At 40.2% G+C, this 20,685-nt stretch overlaps 1 long non-coding RNA gene across 3 annotated transcripts in view; it reads left to right on the plus strand.

Annotated features, from left to right (window-relative positions):
- The first annotated feature begins 12,812 nt into the window (after positions 1-12,812).
- LOC117199427 (uncharacterized) overlaps positions 12,813-20,685 on the plus strand; it is a 111,467-nt gene continuing 103,594 nt past the window's right edge. The window contains exons 1-2 of one of the 3 annotated variants that reach the window (XR_007474408.1): positions 12,813-13,317; positions 20,105-20,219. This is a non-coding gene — a long non-coding RNA (uncharacterized LOC117199427). Of the gene's footprint in view, positions 13,318-20,104; positions 20,481-20,685 lie in introns of those variants that run through there. The other 2 variants (XR_004480653.2, XR_007474407.1) reach the window with 2 other exon arrangements.

Raw genomic sequence — 20,685 nt, forward strand, 5'->3', positions numbered from 1 at the left:
GGTAAAGGTTTTTGTCTGAACATATTGTTTTTATTTCTCTGGTGGTAAATACCTGTGAGTGGGATTGCTGAGCTGTATAGTAAGTTCACATTTTACTTTATTAGAAAGTTCCAAATTGTCTTCCAAAGTGGCTATCCCATTTTGCTTTCCTACCAGCAGTGTATGAGAATTCTAGTTGCTCTACATCCTTGGTAACACTTGATATTGTCATTCTTTTAAATTTTAAGTATTCTAATGGATGTGCAGTGATAGCTCACTGTGTTTTTAATTTGCATTTCCCGTATGATTAATGATGTTTAGCATCTTTTCATGTGCTTGTTTGCCATTTCTATATCTTTGGTGAAGTGTCTATTCAAATCTTTAGCCTATTTTAGTCCCCCCAAATCAGGTTGTTGTATTGAGTTGTAAGGTTTGTGTGTATTTTTTTTTAAATTCTGGGTGCGAGTTTTTAATCAAATATATGTTTTGCAAATATTTCCTTTCTGCCTGTGACTTGGGTTTTAATTTCTTAACAGTACCATTTAAGCAGCAGAAGTTTAAATTTTGATCAAGTCCAGTTTATCAATTTTTTTTTATGGCTTGTGCTTTTTATGTCTTATCTGAAAATCTTGTTTTCTCTTTTCCTACCTTCTTTTGGATTGAGAGTTTTAATTTATTTTAAATGGATCCATTTTACCTCTACCCTTGACTTATTATATATACATATATATATATATAGAATATATATTATATATATTATATATTTTATAGTTTTGCTTCAGGGCAGTAGTTCTCAACCAGAAGCAAGTTTGGTCCCCTACCCCCATCCCAAAAGGACATTTGCCAAAGTCTAGAGACATTTTTGGTTGTCACAACTGGGAGTGAGGTGCTAATGGTATTAGGTAGAGGCCAGGGATGCCACTAAACATCTTACAATGCACAGGACTACCCTCACATCTGGAATGACATTTTGGCCAAAAATGTCAATTGTGCCAAGATTGGCTCCTGCTCCACGTCAGGGCTTGGCAACTTTTTCTGTAAAGAATCAGAGAGTAAATATTTTATGCTTTTTATGACACACATGGTCTCATATTTCCTTCTGCCCACCCCGTTCCAAAATGTAAAAAAATTCTTAGCTTCTGAACTGTACAAAAATAAGTAGCAAGATGGATTTGGCCTATGGCCTGAATTTGCTGACCCCTGCTCTAGAGTTTACAGTAGACATAAACTACCTTCAAATATTTTATCACCTTATATGTAAGGTCCATTTTCCCTTCTATCCTTTGTACTATTGTTGTCAAACATGTTACTCTAACATATGTTATAAGCCCCTCAATATTTTATGTCATTTTTGCCTTAAACTATTAGCCTTCAGAAAGATTTTAAAATGTATCTTTTATATTTATTAACGTATGGACCATTTCTGGTACTCTTCATTCTTCATTGTATAGATCCAAATTTCTATTTGGTATCATATTCCACCTGAATAACTTTCTTTATCATTTCTTTTGGTATAGGTCTGCTGACAATGAATTCTTCTAGATATCGTTAGTCTGAAAATGCCTTTATTTTGTCTTCAATTTTGAAAGATGACTTTTTGCTGCTTAGAGAATTCTAAATTTACCGTGTATTTAAAGATGGTGTTCCACTGTCATTTTGCTTACATAGTTTCTGGCAAGCAGCCAGTTTTTAAGATTTTTATCTCTGGTTATCAGCAATTTCATTATCCTGTATATTTGTTTGGATTTCTTTGTTTATTCTGCATGGAGTTCATTGTACTTCTTCATTGTGTGAGTTTATTTTTTCAGATGATTTTTCTGTTCTACTCTCTCTCATCTCTCTTTCCTTGACTCTAATTACATGCATGTTACTCTGGGGTTTTTTTGTCCCTAAGGTCACTGATGCATTATTCAGTTTTCAGTTTTTTGTTTATGTGTTTCAGTTTGGATAGTTTCTATTGCTATGTCTTCAAGTTTACTAAAATTTTCTTCCGCACAGTTTAAACTGCTGTTAATCTCACCCAATGAATTGTTCATTTCAGATATTATATTTTTTAAATCCCAAGATGGGTTTTGGGGGGGACTCTTTATAACATCTTTCCTTTCTCTCTTCAACATGATTGTATTTACTTCTACTTCCTTGATCATATAGGACATATTTATAATACCTATTGTAATATCCTTATTTGATAGCTTTATCACCTCTGTTGCTTCTGTGTCTGTTTCTGTTGATTGATTTTTCTCTTGGTTATGTGTCATATTTTCCTGTTTCTTTGCTGGCTGCTTATTTCTTTTTGTTTGTTTGTTTGTTTCTTTTTTGCGGTACGTGGGCCTCTCACTGTTGTGGTCTCTCGCGTTGCGGAGCGCAGGCTCAGCGGCCATGGCTCACGGGCCTAGCCGCTCCGCAGCATGTGGGATCTTCCCGGACCGGGGCACGAACCTGTGTCCCCTGCATCGGCAGGCAGACTCTCAACCACTGCGCCACCAGGGAAGCCCTGGCTGCTTATTTCTGATTGGATGCTAGTCATCATGAATTTTATGTTATTGCTGTAATTTGTTTTAGTCCTTTAAAATGTTTTGTTTTTTTTTTTCCTGGAATGCAGTTACTTGGAATCAGTTGAACCCTTTCAATGTTTGCTCTTAAGCTCTGTTTGAGCAGCCTGTAGTCTAGGGCTAATTTATACCTCCCTTCCGCTTTCTAGAAATCTATCTTGTGCCCCATGTATTTTGAGGTCTTTTCACTCTGGCTGGTAGGAGTGAAGTTTTTCCTGCTCGTTCTTTTCTGGTGACCCTTTCCACAGCCTTGCACAGTTTCTTCTCACACATATGCAGGTTGGTACTCAACCAGTACTCAAGGAGACCCACTGCAGGTTTCTGAAGCTCTCTTTCTGTGCATCTCCCTTCTCTAGTACTCTGCATTGCAAATTCTGGGTGCCTTGGCCTCTAAACTCAAATTTCTGTTTCCTTACCTTAGTGAAGCAACTGTGCTCTGTTCCCCCTCCCTGTAATGAAGCCTGGAAACTGCCTCCAGGCAGTAAGCTGCTATAATTTTGTTTCCCTTCTCAGGTATCACAGTACTGTGTTACCTGTTGTCTGATGTCAGGAAAACCATTGTCTCATGTGTTTTGTCCAGTTTTCTAGTTATTTAAGGCAGGAGGGTAAATCTGAAACTTGTTAGTCAATCTTGACTAGAAGTGAAATTCTTGAATCCTCCGGGTTGGAACCATTTCTAAAGGAAATGGGGGTCTCTATGTTAGAACCAGTTGGTAACCAGGTCAAATTTCTGAGTTTCTCTAGCTTATTTCTGTTGAAATCTTTACTAGACTGGTTGGTATTTGACCATAAAAACATTTTTGGCACATTTAAATAAAGGGGAGTGTGGGTGGGGTGGTGTCACAGGCCATTAACTTTTTCGGTTGAACACATTCACATTCTAAAATCTTAGCCAACCCTAATTTGGTTTGCTCACATCCAAAATTAGGAGTTTTCTGCATTCAGACTTATTTGTGTGGGTGAGGTCAAGGCTGATTGGTAAATAAAATCCTGTCTTATTAAGAAGCATGTGTGAGCTTACCATGCATGCATGCTTTTGGAGTTCAGCTTTTACTGCCTTCAGGCCAGGTGGGCTGACAACTTTCTCACTGAAATAATGGTGTATAGCTCTTTAAAGGCCATTTTGAATAAAATTGGACCAATTTAGCAAGCAATTAAAAACTAATTAGAATCTTTGCATTATTTTCATGTGAAGCATAATGCATTGCAGTTACTTGTGAATGTTCTTGCAAAATCAAGTATCCCTAATTTATAGTTGGTCCTTGAGCTAGAGGCAGCTTTCCTAGGTGATAGCTGGTGATATTTTCCATCAAGACTTTTAGGAATTCACATACTGTTTTATTTTAGATTGCTCAAAAACTTTCTGAAGGTGTTAGTCATATTAACATTAATGTGGCTTTTGGTACATTAATAAAATGCTCCTGCACTTAGCTTTTCGTCAGTGCTTACAAGGTACCAAATGAGCTGTAAGGAAGGTGAGCAGACAGTTTAACACTTTCTAAAGTAATATTAAGCTTTATAGCACTAGAAATCTATTTAATTCCCTTTCATTGCTTCTAAAATGCATTTCAAATCTGTTGTCATTTGTAAAATGCTCAGAGACATTGGAGAATTATTTTTGACTTGGTGTTTATATCTAAAATTTGCTAGTGAGACAAATCCTCTCCAGTGCTAGAGGAAATTAACATTTTGGCTTTTCAACATAGTTATCGATTAGGTTAGAGTTTACAGTTCCCTGGAGGCTTTCAATTTTATGGGTTTAGAAAGGCTAACAGATTTCATACTCCTTGGTTTTGGAAAGTCACATTGTCTTGGTCACAGAGTTTTCCTCTAAACCCAATTTTCTGTTCTTTTAAATAACCATTTTGTTAAGCCAAGTCTCTGTAATTCCGTATTACATAGATGTTGTCCCTTAATTTGAAAAGCAGAATCAATGGCTGTAATTCTCTTTTTAATCAGTGAAAAACGCATTTGTCTAGGCTGTAATTGACTATTCAGCAATTGATAAGGGAGGGTTCTGGCTCTGTGGAATGTAATACCTAATTTGCTGATGGCATTATGCTGGGATGAGGGGAGAGAGCAAATGTGCTCTGCAGAACTGCCACCTAAAAGCTTTTCTGGAGGGGAGGCTGATATGCACTAGTAATGTTAGATAAGTGCTTACACTATGAAATCAACTGCATAATGTCACATGGAAAGATCTGAGAATATTAAAGCAAATATTGACAATAGTAAAGCCAAGTCATTTTTTCCAAGACAGAAATGTTGGTCTACAGGTATTTTTCTGTAACATGTGTTAGGTCATCTAGGTACTTGAGGAAAGAGATTGGGTCTTTTCCACATCCAATTTTTGAAGATGTTAAGGATGTAGGAAATGGCAGGAGTATAGGAGGCTCTCAGAAGATACTATTTTAGAGATCATGGAAATGTATGAATATCTCATGTTTATCCAGCACTTTTGCTTCTAGAGAGTCTAAGGGTAATTTCCACAGGACATGGAAGTGAAATTATTTCAAGTTCAGCACTCATGGTGTTGGTTGTGAATGCATGTGAGTCTGAGTCTTCCGGTATTGCCCAGCCATTTCTAGAGACCAAGCATGTAGGGTCATTATTTCAGCCCCTTTATGTTTTTTTTTTCCATGCCGGCTCTGTAAGATAACAAGGCTAAAGTACTAGAGGATGATTCTCAGCACTTAGCTCCACATTAGAGTCACTTGGTGCACTTAAAAAAAACCTTATGGGGGACTTCCCTGGTGGCACAGTGGTTAAGAATCTGCCTGCCAATGCAGGGGACACGGGTTCGATCCCTTGTCCAGGAAGATCCCACATGCCACGGTGCATCTAAGCCCGTGAGCCACAACTACTGAGCCCGCGTGCCACAACCACTGAAGCCCATGTGCCTAGAGCCCGTGCTCCACAACAAGAGAAGCCACTGCAATGAGAAGTCCTCTCACTGCATCAGAGAGTAGACCCTGCTCGCCGCAACTAGAGAAAGCCCATGTACAGCAATGAAGACCCAAAACAGCCAAAAATAATATAAATAAATTAATTAATTAATTAAAAAAAACACCTTATGCATAGGCACCCCCACCCTCTCAAGATTCTGAAGTAACTGGTCTAAATCAGTTCCGGCATAGGTAATTTAAAAGAAAACATCTGTTACATTACTGCCTGGTGGTCATGTATGCAAGAAAGCCCAGAATTCTAAATGTCTAGAGTCGTGTGAAAATTCCTTTTACTTGACTTCTGCCACCAACTACCCATGTGACCTTGAACATCTGAATAACCCACCTGAACGTTTTCTGACTTGAGAAATAGGAATAATACAGCTTTGCCGACGTGCTTTAAGTTAATTTCAGAAGCGTTCCTTAATGTCCAAGTCTCTTAGCTAAGTATTAATATGATAATGTCTGAGTATTCATCCAGTGACTTATATGGAGAGCGCTGTATGTAAGGCATCCTGCTGGGCATTGTGGGAGAGTGAAGGATGTGTAAGATCCAGCTCCTGCACTCAAGGAACTTGGGTAGGTGGGGAAACACCTAGAAAGAAGTCCTGTAGAATCTCACACTGTGGCAAATGATCAATCAAGGTATATAGAGGAGAGAGCGCTGTAGACTGGGTGGTAGGGTGACGAACTCATCCGGTTTAACAGCGACTTTCCTGGTTCTAGAACTGAAAGTTCCATGTCCTCGGAAAGCCTGCTGTCATCCTACAGTGTTTAAGGCTTAGCAGTGATTGGAGTGTGTCTTGGAGGGGCATTTTAGGTGGTGGTAAAAATAATAATTGCCTCTCTATTAATTCTCAACATACACCCCTGTTACAACCCAGCAATTTTTTCCCAGCTATATAGAACCACAAGAAATGGGTTCATAGCAGTGTTACCAACCAGGGTTCTTGGGCTTCCTTAATCAACAGAAATTGATAAGGGACCAGACAAGGGTTTACTGGGGTCCCTGCTGCAGCAGGGGGTAGTGAAAACAAGTAACATGTTTCCTTGCTCACTCCTGAGGTGGGGCAAGCTCATTTCTTATATGGGGTCGAGGGTAGGGGCAGGTCCAGGGGCGGGCCAGAAGGATGGCTTAGGTGGTTTGCCCGCCCCTTTGGTAGTGGTGTGTGCAGGGGCATGCTAAAACCTGCTTTTGCTCCCAACACCCTGCTTTTGCTCCCAACACCCTGCTTTTGCTCCTGGCTTTTCAGAAGTGGCGGTTGGGATTTTTGGTCTTTTTGTATCTTATTGTCCCATAATTTGCCCCTACTGGGCATGCAGGCAGTTACTTTTAGTCCCTTATAATTTCTTTGTATTCTGTTGCTCAAGGAGATGTTTGTCCACGTGCAAGCACTGCAGCAAAGGGTCCCAGGTCCCAGCCTGTGTCAGCAGCATGGCTCATACTAAGCCCCAAATTGCAGACAACCCAAATGTCTACCAACAGGAGAATGGATAGGTAATTGTGGTATTTTCACAACCCAGACTAGTACATACAACATGGGTGAATTTCTCAGATATAATGTTGGGTGAAAGAAGCCAGACATATAAAATAGCAGAATTTATATGATTCTATTTATAGGAAGCTTAAAAAAAGGCAAACCTATTTTATATGATAGAAGAAAGAGCAACTGATTACCTTTAGTAGGGGGCTATTTAGAAGGGAATTTGAGGGAGAACTGGTATGCTGGAGAGATTCCTGCTCTTGATCTGGTTAGTGGTTACATTGGATATATGTGTGTGTGTTTGTGTGTGTGTATTCATTCAAACTTCATCTAGGATTTGTGCACTTTACTAAACATGGTTTCTCAAAAAATTTTTTTCTTTTTTAAAAAATTTATTCATTTTTTTATACAGCAGTTTCTTATTAGTTATCTATTTTATACATATTAGTGTATATATGTCAATCCCAAACTCCCAATTATTCCACCGCCATCACTGCCCCCCCTTTCCTCCTCTGGTGTCCATACGTTTGTTCTCTACATCTGTGTCTCTAATTTTGCCTTGCAAACCGGTTCATCTGTACCATTTTTCTAGATTCCACATATATGCATTAGTATATGATATTTGTTTTTCTCTTTCTGACTTACTTCACTCTGTATGACAGTCTTTATGTCCATCCACATCTCTACAAATAACCCAATTTCATTCCTTTTTGTGGCTGAGTAATATTCCATTGTATATATGCACCACATCTTCTTTATCCATTCGTCTGTTGATGGGCATTTAGGTTGCTGCCTTGACCTGGCTATTGTAAATAGTGCTTCAATGAACATTGGGGTGTATGCATCTTTTTGAATTATGGTTTTCTCTGTGTATATGCCCAGTAGTGGGATTGCTGGATCATATGGTAATTCTATTTTTGGTTTTTTAAGGAACCTCCATACTGTTCTCCATAGTGGCTGTATCAATTTACATTCCCACCAACAGTGCAAGAGGGTTCCCTTTTCTCCACATCCTCTCCAGCATTTGTTGTTTGTAGATTTTCTGATGATGCCCATTCTAACTGGTGTGAGGTGATACCTCGTTGTAGTTTTGATTTGCATTTCTCTAGTAATTGTGATGTTGAGCAGCTTTTCATTTGCCTTTTGGCCATCTGTATGTCTTCTTTGGAAAAAAGTCTGTTTAGGTCTCCTGCCCATTTTTTAATTTTTTTTTTTTTAATATTGAGCTGCATGAGCTGTTTATATATTTTGGAAGTTAATCCTTTGTCCTTTGATTCGTTTGCAAATATTTTCTCCCATTCTGAGGGTTGTCTTTTTGTCTTGTTTATAGTTTTCTTTGCTGTGCCAACGCTTTTAAGTTTCATTATGTCCCATTTGTTTAGTTTTGTTTTTATTTCCATTTCTCTAGGAGGTGGGTCAAAAAAGATCTTGCTGTGATTTATGTCAAAGAGTGTTCTTCCTAGGGGCTTCCCTGGTGGTACAGTGGTTAAGAATCTGCCTGCCAATGCAGGGGACATGGGTTCAGGTCCGGGAAGATCCCACATGCCGCAGAGCAATGAAGCCAGTGCACCACAACTACTGAGCCTGTGCTCTAGAGCCTGTGAGCCACAACTACTGAACCCACACGCAACAACTACTGAAGGCTGCACACCTAGTGCCCATGCTTTGCAACAAGAGAAGCCACCGCAATGAGAAGCCCGCACACCACAACGAAGAGTAGCCCCCGCTCGCCGCAACTAGAGAAAGCCCGCACACAGCAACAAAGACCCAACACAACCCAAACTAAAAGTAAATAAATTTATTTTTTTTTAAAAGTGTTCCTAGGTTTTCCTCTAAGAGTTTCATAGTGTCTGGTCTTACATTTAGGTCTTTAATCCATTTTGAGTTTATTTTTGTGTGTGGTGTTAGGAAGTGTTCTAATTTCATTCTTTTACATGTAGTTGTCTAGCTTTCCCAGCACCACTTATCGAAGGGACTGTCATTTCTCCATTGTATATCCTTGCCTCCTTTGTCATAGATTAGTTGACCATAGGTGTGTGGGTTTATCTCTGGGCGTTCTATCCTGTTCCATTGATCTATATTTCTGTTTTTGTGCCAGTACCATATTTTCTTGATTACTGTAGCTCTGTAGTATAATCTGAAGTCAGGGAGTCTGATTCCTGCAGCTCCGTTTTTTTCCATCAAGATTGCTTTGGCTATTCAGGGTCTTTTGTGTCTCCATACAAAATTTTAAGATTTTTTATTCTAGCTCTGTAAAAAATGCCATTGGTAATTTGATAGGGATTGCATTGAATCTGTAGATTGCTTTGGGTAGTATAGTCATTTTCACAATATTGATTCTTCCAATTCAAGAATATGATATATCTTTCCATCTGTTTGTGTCATCTTTGCTTTCTTTCATCAGTGTCTTATAGTTTTCTGGGTACAGGTCTTTTAACTCCTTAGGTAGGTTTATTCCTAGGTATTTTATTCTTTTTGTTGCAATGGTGAATGGGATTGTTTCCTTAATTTCTCTTTCTGATCTTTCGTTGTTAGTGTATAGGGATGCAAGTGATTTCTGTGCATTAATTTTGTATCCTGAAACTTTACCACATTCATTGATTAGCTATAGTACTTTTCTGGTGGCATCTTTAGGATTATCTATGTATAGTATTATGTCATCTGCAAACAGTGACAGTTTTGCTTCTTCTTTTCCAATTTGTATTCCTTTTATTTCTTTTTCTCCTCTGATTGCCATGGCTAGGACTTCCAAAACTATGTTGTATAACAGTGGTGAGAGTGGACATCCTTGATTTTAGAGGAAATGCTTTCACTTTTTCACCATTGAGAATGATGTTTGCTGTGGGTTTGTCATATATGGCCTTTATTATGGTGAGGTAGGTTCCCTCTATGCCCACTTTCTGAGGGTTTTTATCATAAATGGGTGTTGAATTTTGTTGAAAGCTTTTTCTGTATCTATTGAGATGATCGTATGGTTTTTATTCTTCAATTTGTTAATATGGTGTTTCACATTGATTGATTTATGTATATTGAAGAATCCTTGCATCCCTGGGATAAATCCCACTTGATTGTGGTGTATGATCCTTTTAATGTGTTACTGGATTCTGTTTACTAGCATTTTGTTGAGTATTTTTGCATCTATATTCATCAGTGATATTGGTCTGTAATTTTCTATTTTTGTAGTATCTTTGTCTGGTTTTTGTATCAGGGTGATGGTGGCCTCATAGAATGAGTTTGGGAGTGTTCATTCCTCTGCAATTTTTTGGATGAATTTGAGAAGGATAGGTGTTAATTCTTCTCTAAATGTTTGATAGAATTCACCTGTGAAGCCATCTGGTTCTGGACTTTTGTTTGTTGGGAGTTTTTTAACCACAGTTTCAATTTCATTACTTGTGATCGGTCTGTTCATATTTTCTATTTCTTCCTGGTTCAGTCTTAGAAGTTTCTAAGAATTTGTCCATTTCTTCCAGGTTGTCCATTTTATTGGCATAGAGTTGCTTGTAGTAGTCTCTTATGATGCTTTGTATTTCTGGGGTGTCCGTTGTAACTTCTTTTTCATTTCTAATTTTATTGATTTGAGTCTTCTCCATCTTTTTCTTGATGAGTCTGGCTAAGATGAGAAGACTCATCTTCTCAAAGAACCAGCTTTTAGTTTTATTGATCTTTGCTATTGTTTCCTTTGTTTCTATTTCATTTATTTCTGCTCTGATCTTTATGATTTCTTTCCTTCTACTAACTTTGGGTTTTGTTTGTTCTTCTTTCTCTAGCTCCTTTAGGTGTAAGGTTAAATTGTTTATTTGAGATTTTTCTTGTTTCTTGAGGTAGGATTGTATTGCTATAACCTTCCCTCCTAGAACTGCTTTTGCCGTGGCCCATAGGTTTTGGATAGTCGTGTTTTCTTTGTCATTTGTATCTAGGTATTTTTTGATTTCTCCCATGGTTTCTAGGTTATTTAGTAATGTATTGTTTAGCCTCCATGTGGTTTTTTTTTACATTTTTTTCCCTGTAATTGATTTCTAATCTCATAGTGTTGTGGTTGGAAAAGACGCTTGATATGATTTCAATTTTCTTAAATTTACTGAGGCTTGATTTATGACCCAGGATGTGATCTTTCCTGGAGAATGTTCCATGTGCACTTGAGAAGAAAGTGTAATCTGCTGTTTTCGGATGGAATGTCCTATAAATAGCAATTAAATCTATCTGGTCTATTGTGTCATTTAAAGCTTGTGTTTCCTTATTAATTTTCTGCCTAGTTGATCTGTCCACTGGTGTAAGTCAGGTGTTAAAGTCCCCCACTATTGTGCTACTGTTGATTTCCTCTTTTTTTTTTTTTTTTTTTTGCGGTACTCAGGCCTCTCACTGTTGTGGCCTCTCCAATTGTGGAGCACAGGCTCCGGACGCGCAGGCTCAGCGGCCATGGCTTACGTGCCCAGCCACTCCATGGCACGTGGGATCTTCCCGGACCGGAGCACGAACCCGCGTCCCCTGCATTGGTAGACAGACTCTCAACCACTGTGCCACCAGGGAAGCCCCAGATTTCCTCTTTTTTAGGTGTTAGCATTTGCTTTATGTATTGTGGTGCTCCTATGTTGGGTACATGTATATTTATAAATGTTATATCTTCTTCTTGGATTGGTTCCTTGATCATTATATAGTGTCTTTCTTTGTCTTTTGTAATAGTCATTATTTTAAAGTCTATTTTATCTGATATGAGTATTGCTTCTCCAGTTTTCTTTTGATTTCCATTTGCATGGAATATCTTTTTCCATCCCCTCACTTTCAGTCTGTATGTGTCCCTAGGTCTGAAGTGGGTCTCTTTTAGACAGCATATATATGGGTCTTGTTTTTGTAACCATTCAGCGAGCCTGTGTCTTTTTGGTTGCAGTATTTAATCCATTTACATTTAAGGTAATTATTGATATGTATGTTCCTATTACCATTTTCTAAATTGGTAGAAAATTTAGAAAATTTTCGGGTTTGTTTCGGGTTTGTTTCGGGTTTCGGGTTTGTTTTTGTAGGTCTTTTTCTTCTCTTGTGTTTCCCACTTAGAGAAGTTCCTTTAGCATTTGTTGTAGAGCTGGTTTGGTGGTGCTGAATTCTCTTAGCTTTTGTTTGTCTTTAAAGCTTTTGATTTCTCCATCAAATCTGAATGAGATCTTTGCTGGGTGGAGTAATCTTGGTTGTAGGTTCTTCCCTTTCATCACTTTAAATATATCATGCCACGCCCTTCTGGCTTGTAGAGTTTCTGCTGAGAAATCAGCTGTTAACCTTATGGGAGTTCCCTTGTATGTTATTTGTCGTTTTTCCCTTGTTGCTTTTAATAATTTTTCTTTGTCTTTATTTTTTGTCAATTTGATTACTATGTGTCTTGGTGTGTTTCTCCTTGGGTTTATCCTGCCTGGGACTCTCTGTGCTTCCTGGACTTGGGTGGCTATTTCCTTTCCCATGTTAGGGAAATTTTCAACTATAATCTCTTCAAATATTTTCTCGGGTCCTTTCTCTCTCTCTTCTCCTTCTACGACCCCTATAATGTGAATGTTGGTGTGTTTAATGTTGTCCCAGAAGTCTCTTAGGCTGTCTTCATTTCTTTTCATTCTTTTTTCTTTATTCTCTCTTGCAGCCTGAATTCCACCATTCTGTCTTCCAGGTCACTTATCCGTTGTTCTGCCTCAGTTATTCTGTTATTGATTCCTTTCAGTGTATTTTTCATTTGCGTTATTGTATTGTTCATCTGTTTGTTTGTTCTTTAATTTTTCTGGGTGTTTTTTCTTTAATTCTTCTAGGTCTTTGTCAAACATTTCTTGCATCTTCTCGACCTTTGCCTCCATTCTTTTTCTGAGGTCCTGGGTCATCTTTACTCTCATTATTCTGAATTCTTTCTCTGTAAGGTTGCCTATCTCCAGTTCATTTAGTTGTTTTTCTGGGGTTTTATCTTGTTCCTTCATCTGGTACATAGCTCTCTGTCTTTTCTTCTTGTCTATTTTTCTGTGAATGTGGTTTTTGTTCCACAGGCTGCAGAACTGTAGTTCTTGCTTCTGCTGTCTGCCCTCTGGTGGATGAGGCTATCTAAGATGCTTGTGCAAGCTTCCTGATGGGAGGGACTGGTGGTGGGCAGAGCTCAGTAAAGCTTTAATCTGCTTGTCTGCTGATGGGTGGGGCTGAGTTCCTTCCCTGTTGGTTGTTTGTCCTGCGGTGACCCAGCGCAGAGCCCACAGTCTCCTTGGTGGGGCTAATGGCAGACTCCGGGAGGGCTCACGCCAAGGAATACTTCCTAGAACTTCTGCTGCCAGTGTCCTTGTCCCCGCCGTGAACCACAGCTGCCCCCTGCCTCTGCAGGAGACCCTCCAACACTAGCAGGTAGGTCTGGTTCAATCCCCTCTGGGGTCACTGTTCCTTCCCCCTGAGTTCTGATGTGCATACGACTTTGTGTGTGCCCTCCAAGAGTGGAGTCTCTGTTTCTCCCAGTCCTGTTGAAGTCCTGCAATCAAATCCCTTGAGCCTTCAAAGTCTGATTCTCTGGGGATTCCTCCTCCTGTTGCTGGACCCCCAGGTTGGGAAGCCTGACATGGGGCTCAGAACCTTCACTCCAATGGGTGGACTTCTGTGGTATAATTGTTCTCCAGTTTGTGAGTCACCCACCCAGCGGTTATGGGATTTGATTTTACTGTGATTGTGTCCCTCCTACCATCTCAGTGCAGCTTCTCCTTTGTCTCTGGATGTGGGGTATCTTTTTTGGTGAGTTCTAGTGCCTTCCTGTCGATGATTGTTCAGCAGTTAGTTGTGATTCTGGTGCTCTCGCAAGAGGGAGTGAATGAACGTCCTTCTACTACGCCATCTTGAACCAACTCCGAAAAAGATTTTTTTAATAGTACAATTTATTGAGCACTGCCTATGTGCCCTGCAGTGTGTTAAGCATTATAATCCTCACAGGAATCCTGCCTGGTGTGAGTACTGGCCACTTTAAGCATTCAGCCCAGAAATGGTAAGGGGATTTCTCTTAACCACTAAGAAAATATTTCTCAAAGGGTGTTTCAAGAAATAGCAGTTCTGCAGGTGTTGTCTGCAAAAAGAGCTTGTGGTGAAGTAAGTTTGGAGGGTGTTTAAAGGGGTTCCGTGTATCCCTTTACTGCAGGATTAGTATGCCAGTGTGCACTGTGAATTCCCAAACGGTAGAAGTAAGGGAAGGGGATAGAGTAGGCAAAAGTTCTCAAACTTACTTGATCACAGATATTTTTGGGGGGGAGGAGAAGAATGTTACAGGAGCTTTGGAAACACTTCCTTCTGCCATTTAAGCAAGGGCCCTTCCTGGGACAGTTTTCTGGCTGCAGTGCTAGGCTGTGCAGGGAAGCAGTAAGAAAGCCAACAGTTAATTTGGGGTTGGGCTATTGAGGGCTTTGAACACGAGGCAAAAGATGATGAACACAGGACACTAACGTTGAAAGTACTCTGAGACTTATGGACACAATGACTTGGAGGGGAGAGGTAGGGCTTTAATTAGGAAGCTTCACTGTGGTCTTGGGGTGAGTCAAAAAGGCCCCAAGCTGAAGACTATATCATAGTGAGGGCATAATTTATAGCATTTGAGCTGGAGAGTCTAAGATATCAAGTCAATAATCACTTTCTAAGAAATGTTTCACTTTTAATTTCGAAAGTCACGCAGGTCCTGTTATATCTTAAGTTACTACGTTGGTGATTTTTTATTTTGAGGCTTGACTGTTTTCATTACCATTTAACCTATTCTCAAAGTCACCAGTTATCTTACGAAATGGGCCCATGAGCTTGTTGCAGAGCTCCCATCCCCTGGGCAGGGATGGTGGTTTTAAATGTAGTAGAGCAGATAGAAAAGGGGTCAGGAGGATTTGGGGCAAATCTTGCCTTATTGCCCACACTGAAGAGCACAGGCGTTTGGGGGCCAGGATGAGGAACACCTGTGCAGGGTTCCTGTGGCTTTTCCTGAGGTGACTCTTAATTAGCAAACTCACCTTCCAAGCTGCTGGGTTACAAAGTTGGCCCTCTGGGAAGGTTATGAAGAATAGAACTCATGGTTTGTAGTGGGAAAAAATTTAGCCTGGTGGGAGGAATGGAGGATTTGGGGGCAGAAGTTCTGGACCTCAGACCTGGATTTTCTGCTTCCTGGCCATGTGGCCTTGGGCAAATCTTTTCGCATTTCCCAGTTTCTCCCACCTGTGAAATGGGATTAATGGTTCCTGTCCTGCCTCTTTTACACATTCACTAGAATAAGATGAGGCAACATCTGTGCCAGGGCTCTCTCCTTTTCCATGTTACAGTTAACCTCTTGATTGATTCTAAACCTTTTCTTTCTCCCTCTTTTCTTTTGGGCAGTTAAGTGCCTGTAAATTAGTTACTAACGATGATGGTATCCAGTCCTCAATAAATGTTGGCTGGCATTAATTATGTTCTAGGAGCTGAGGGAAGAACTACCATGTTGGCTTGTGGGACAATTGTTAGTTTCTTCGTCTGTGAGTCTGGGCCAGTGAATCTCGGGGATGTTAGGCTGCCTGCTATGGGTCACACAAGTGAAAGTCAAGCCCAGAGCAGGCTGACCCCAGAGACTGAACTTTTGACCCTGTTATTGGCTTTATTGTGCCAGACCTGACTGTATGAAGGCAACTTAGGGTATGAGAAGGAGCTAAAGCAATGACCCCATACCCCACCTAGGGGCCAAGTGGATAAGCCAATTGGGACTCCTCTTCTTTTTTTTTCTATTTTTTTCCTTTTTAAAAAAAATATGGTATAGTTGATTTACCACATTATATAAGTTTCAGGTGTACAACATAGTGATTCACAATTTTTAAAGGTTATGCTCCATTTATAATTATTATAAAGTATTGGCTATATTCTCTGTGTTGTACAATATATTCTTATAGCTTTATTTAAACATAATAGTTTGAACCTCCTAATTACTTACCCCTAAATTGCTCCTCCCCCTTCCCTCTCCCCAGTGGTAACCACTAATTTGTTCTCCATATCTGTGAGTCTGTTTCTTTTTGTTATACTCACTAATTTCTTTTCTTTTTTAGATTCCACATGTAAGTGATATCATACAGTATTTGTCTTTCTCTGTCTGACTTATTTCACTTAGCATAATATCCTCCAAGTCCATCCATGTTGTTGCAAATGGCAAGGTTTCATTCTTTTTTATGGCTGAGTAGTATTCCATTATATATATATATATATATATATATATATCCCACATCTTCTTTATCCATTCATTTGTTGATGGACACTTACATTGTCCCAATACCTTGGGTATTGTAAATAGTGCTGCTATGGACATTGGACTACATATATCTTTTTGAATTAATGTTTTCGTTTTCTTCAGATATATACCCTGGCGTGAGATTGCTGGATCATATGGTAGTTCTATTTTTAGTTTTTTGAGGAAGCTCCACACTATTTTCCACAGTGGCTGCACCAACTTACATTCCCACCAACAGTGGGAATTCCTCGCCAACATTTGTTATTTGTGGTCTTTTTGATGATGGCCAGTCTGATAGGTGTGAGGTGACATCTCATTGTGATTTTGATTTGCATTTCTCGGATGATTAGCGATGTTGAGCATCTTTCCACATGCCCGTTGGCTATCTGTATGTCTTCTTTGGTAAAATGTCTATTCAGATCTTCTGCCAATTTTTTAGTCGGGTTGTTTGTTTTTGAGCTGTTTATGTATTTTAGATATTAATCCCTTATCAGTCACATCATTTGCAAATATTTTCTACCACTCAGTAGGTTGTCTTTTTGTCTTGTTATTGGTTTCCTTTGCTGTGCAAAAGCTTTTAAGTTTAATTAGGTCCCATTTGTTCATTTTTGCTTTTGTTTCCTTTGCCTTAGGAGACAGATCCCCCCAAAATATTGCTACTATTTATGCAATTGGGACTCACCATTCTCTGTTCCAAGTCATGTCACCAGCTTATTCTTAGGAAAGTCACATGGGGGTGGGCCTAAGTCTGAGTTTTCTGCTAAGGGTGAAAGCTCAGAAGACCAAGGCATAGTGGGCTGAAAAAGCTGCTTTGCTGCTTTTCACCTTTAGGAAAAGTTTCTAGGGGTCTGTTTTTGAAACCATTGGAAAACCCTGCAATCCCTGGGGAGGTGGAGCAGGACTCTGCACCTGGCATGGAGGTTTAGAAGGACAGAAATGGAACAATGAATTGGAAGTTGCTGAGTCCAGCTGGCAGCTCCAAGGCTTCTTTTTGCCCAAGAAACAGTACAAGAGATAGTCCAGAGGGGGCCTGGAGCTTACCTCTGCCAGTTAGGGCCTTGTATTGGGGTAACTCTGTCTTGCTCCCATATATTAAAAAATTCCTTCTTGGGGAGAAGCACTTTCCTAATTTAGATTTTTTTAAACATCTTTATTGGAGTATAATTGCTTTACATTGTTTTGTTAGTTTCTGTTGTATAACAAAGTGAATCATCTATATGTATATATATATATATTCCCATATCCCCTCCCTCTTGCGTCCTAATTTAGATTTTGTAATAATAAGGAAATCTCTCAGTTGGGGCTGCAGATATTAGGAGAGTGAACAGACTGACCCAATTTATTTCTTAAAAAGGTTGCAAAGATGAAATTGATGGAATGAACAGCCCAATTGTCTCAGTCCAATTTCCAAGTTTTTGTTTTTTATTAAAAAGCGAGAGAGGAGAAATGTGGTTAGATATTAAAAAACAAAACAAAACTGAAGCCCTAAATTTACTAAGTCCAAAATCAAAATAGAAGATAAATGAGCAATGACCTCCAGGCTGGAATGATCCCACCTAGATGGAGGGAGAAGTGAGCCACAGAGGTCAGTGTCCAAGTTGTGAGCTGGGCTCACCCCTCCTGCCACCTGCTGTGTGAGGTCTCTTGTGCCTGGGGGGATGTGTGAGGTAGTATTTTATATGGGGGGAGAGGAGGAGGAGCTGAGAATGTGCTAGTTCAGCATTTCTCAGTTTGATCTTCATAATATTCCACTATCTTGCTGTTTACAGGTATTCTTTTTTTTTTTTTCTTTCTCAGATGTTGAACCATCTTTGCATCCCTGGAATAAATATCACTTGATCATGCTTTATGATCCTTTTATTTATTTATTTATTTTTACATCTTTATTGGAGTATAATTGCTTTACAATGGTGTGTTAGTTTCTGCTTTATAACAAAGTGAATCAGTTATACATATACATATGTTCCCATATCTCTTCCCTCTTGCGTCTCCCTCCCTCCCACCCTCCCTATCCCACCCCTCCAGGCGGTCACAAAGCACGGAGCTGATCTCCCTGTGCTATGTGGCTGCTTCCCACTAGCTATCTACCTTACGTTTGGTAGTGTATATATGTCCATGCCACTCTCTCACTTTGTCACAGCTTACCCTTCCCCCTCCCCATATCCTCAAGTCCATTCTCTAGTAGGTCTGTGTCTTTATTCCTGTCTTACCGCTATGTTCTTCATGACATTTTTTTTTTCTTAAATTCCATATATATGTGTTAGCATATGGTATTTGTCTTTCTCTTTCTGGCTTACAGAAAGAGAAAGAGTCTGTATGAGAGACTCTGTATGAGAGTCTGTATGAGAGTCTGTATGAGAGAGTCTGTATGAGAAAGAGTCTGTATGACAGACTCTAGGTCTATCCTCCTCATTACAAATAGCTCAATTTCGTTTCCTTTTATGGCTGAGTAATATTCCATTGTATATATGTGCCACATCTTCTTTATCCATTCATCCGATGATGGACACTTAGGTTGTTTCCATCTCAGGGCTATTGTAAATAGAGCTGCAATGAACATTTTGGTACATGACTCTTTTTGAATTATGGTTTTCTCAGGGTATATGCCCAGTAGTGGGATTGCTGGGTCATATGGTAGTTCTATTTGTAGTTTTTTAAGGAACCTCCATACTGTACAGGTATTCTTTGTAGCAAAAAATAGGTAAGTAAATTTGAACACGCCTTTCAGATGTTAATGACTCTGAGAGGTCCCACAGAAAAGTGCTTGTAAAACTCCCAGAGAAGGATGTATGCAGCGTTTCCACTAGCTCTTTTTCAGAATTCCTGTCAACACGTTCCAGCACATCAGTGTCACTAACAGCAGCAGAAAGCATGAAATCACTGGCCAGCATTTACTGAACACTTACTATGTGCCTGGTACCGTGCTAAGCATTTTCCTCTCTTTTCTCACTAAGCCTTTGAGATAATGTGAGGATTGTTTCCTTACAAACCAGAGGTAACAATGGTACCTACCTGCAGGACTGTTAAGAAATTTCTCCAAGATTACACAGCTGATGATGTCCCAAGATCTGAACTCAGAAAATAGTGCCTGGCATTTGGCTGTGCCATACGACCCCAGCTATCAGACTCTAAACCCTCATTTCCTGAGGTCACTTGGGCAAGAGTCCCTTCCTTACAGCCTGACAGAGCAGCTAACTTTCTGCATGTGGTCATTATTCCCTGGGGGGATGTTATAGCCGAGGGCCCTTGGGACCAGTAGCCACACACAAGTCTTCACTGAGCCCGAGCCCTGTTCTACTCTAGCCCTGATGGTGTTGCTGTGGGTTGGCAAGAGGGGAAATGTTGAGACAGGCTGGGATCTGGGACCCTTTGCTGCAGCTGCAGTGCTTGCACCTGGACAAATGTCTCCTTGAGCAAAAAAATACAAAGAAAGTATAAAGGACTAAAAATAACTGCATGCATGCACAGTTGGGGCAAATTTTGGACAAGATACAAAAATACCAAACCCCCCCCCCCCCCAAAAACAAAAAAACCCAATCCAACTGCCACTTCTGAAGAGCCGGGAGCAAAAACTGGGTGTCAGGAGCAAAAGCAGGGTACTGCTCATGCCCCCTGCACACAGCACCAGCAAAGGGGTGGGCAAAACACCTAAGCCACCCCTTGGGCCTGACCCCTGGACACGCTCCTATCCTCACCCCATATAAGGAACCAGCTCGCATCCTGTCGAGGAGCAAGCAAAGAAACCTGTTATTTGTTTTGGCTCCCCGCTGCTGCAGCAGGGGCCTCAATAAAGCCTTGCCTGAATCTCTTTTCTGGCCTCTAATCAATTTCTATTGATTGGGAAGGCCAACAACCCTGGTCAGTATCAATATGGCTGTAAATTCAACCATCTTTAGTAACAAGGAGCCCTTTTCTGGCTTGCAGAAGACATCCAAGATGGTTGGGAAGTTTGCTGGTCTAGCTACGGAGTTCCCTAGAAGAGTTCTTGTTGCCAAGCCCCACCCAAGGTCAGAGACCCACTTCACAAGGGCTGTTTGGGGTAAGCCAGGGGGAAAATAACAACACCTTTGAAGAGTGCTGAACTTGGCTCTAATTGAGCTCTTCCTGTTGATTAGAATCTATTTGCATTCATTTTCCAGCAGAATGAAAATGCTTCTCTGCTTCCTCAGATGGCACAGAGCATGAGAGGAGGGCTGCATGTGCTGCTGAGGATGCTGTTTGGGCAAAATTAGCCAAGGTACATTAGGCAAAGGAAGAAAGGACCTGAGACCTTGGGAGGCTCGTAGGTCCTCTCCTCTTGGAGGCAGTGGTCTTGGTGGGTTGGTTAGCTCTAGCAGGGTGGAGTGGGTACGAAGAGAGAGACTATTTGGGAAGATGAAAGGCTGTTTTGTAGTGGTACATCTGCTCCCATCAAAGTGCTCAGAAAGCTTTTGAAAACATTAGCTCACTAAGTCTCCCTGTCTTGGTCTCCTTGACTGGAAAGCCACTCTCCCAGGCCCCATTAG

The sequence above is a fragment of the Orcinus orca genome, chromosome 20, assembly GCF_937001465.1.
Source record: "Orcinus orca chromosome 20, mOrcOrc1.1, whole genome shotgun sequence".
NCBI lineage: Eukaryota > Metazoa > Chordata > Mammalia > Artiodactyla > Delphinidae > Orcinus > Orcinus orca.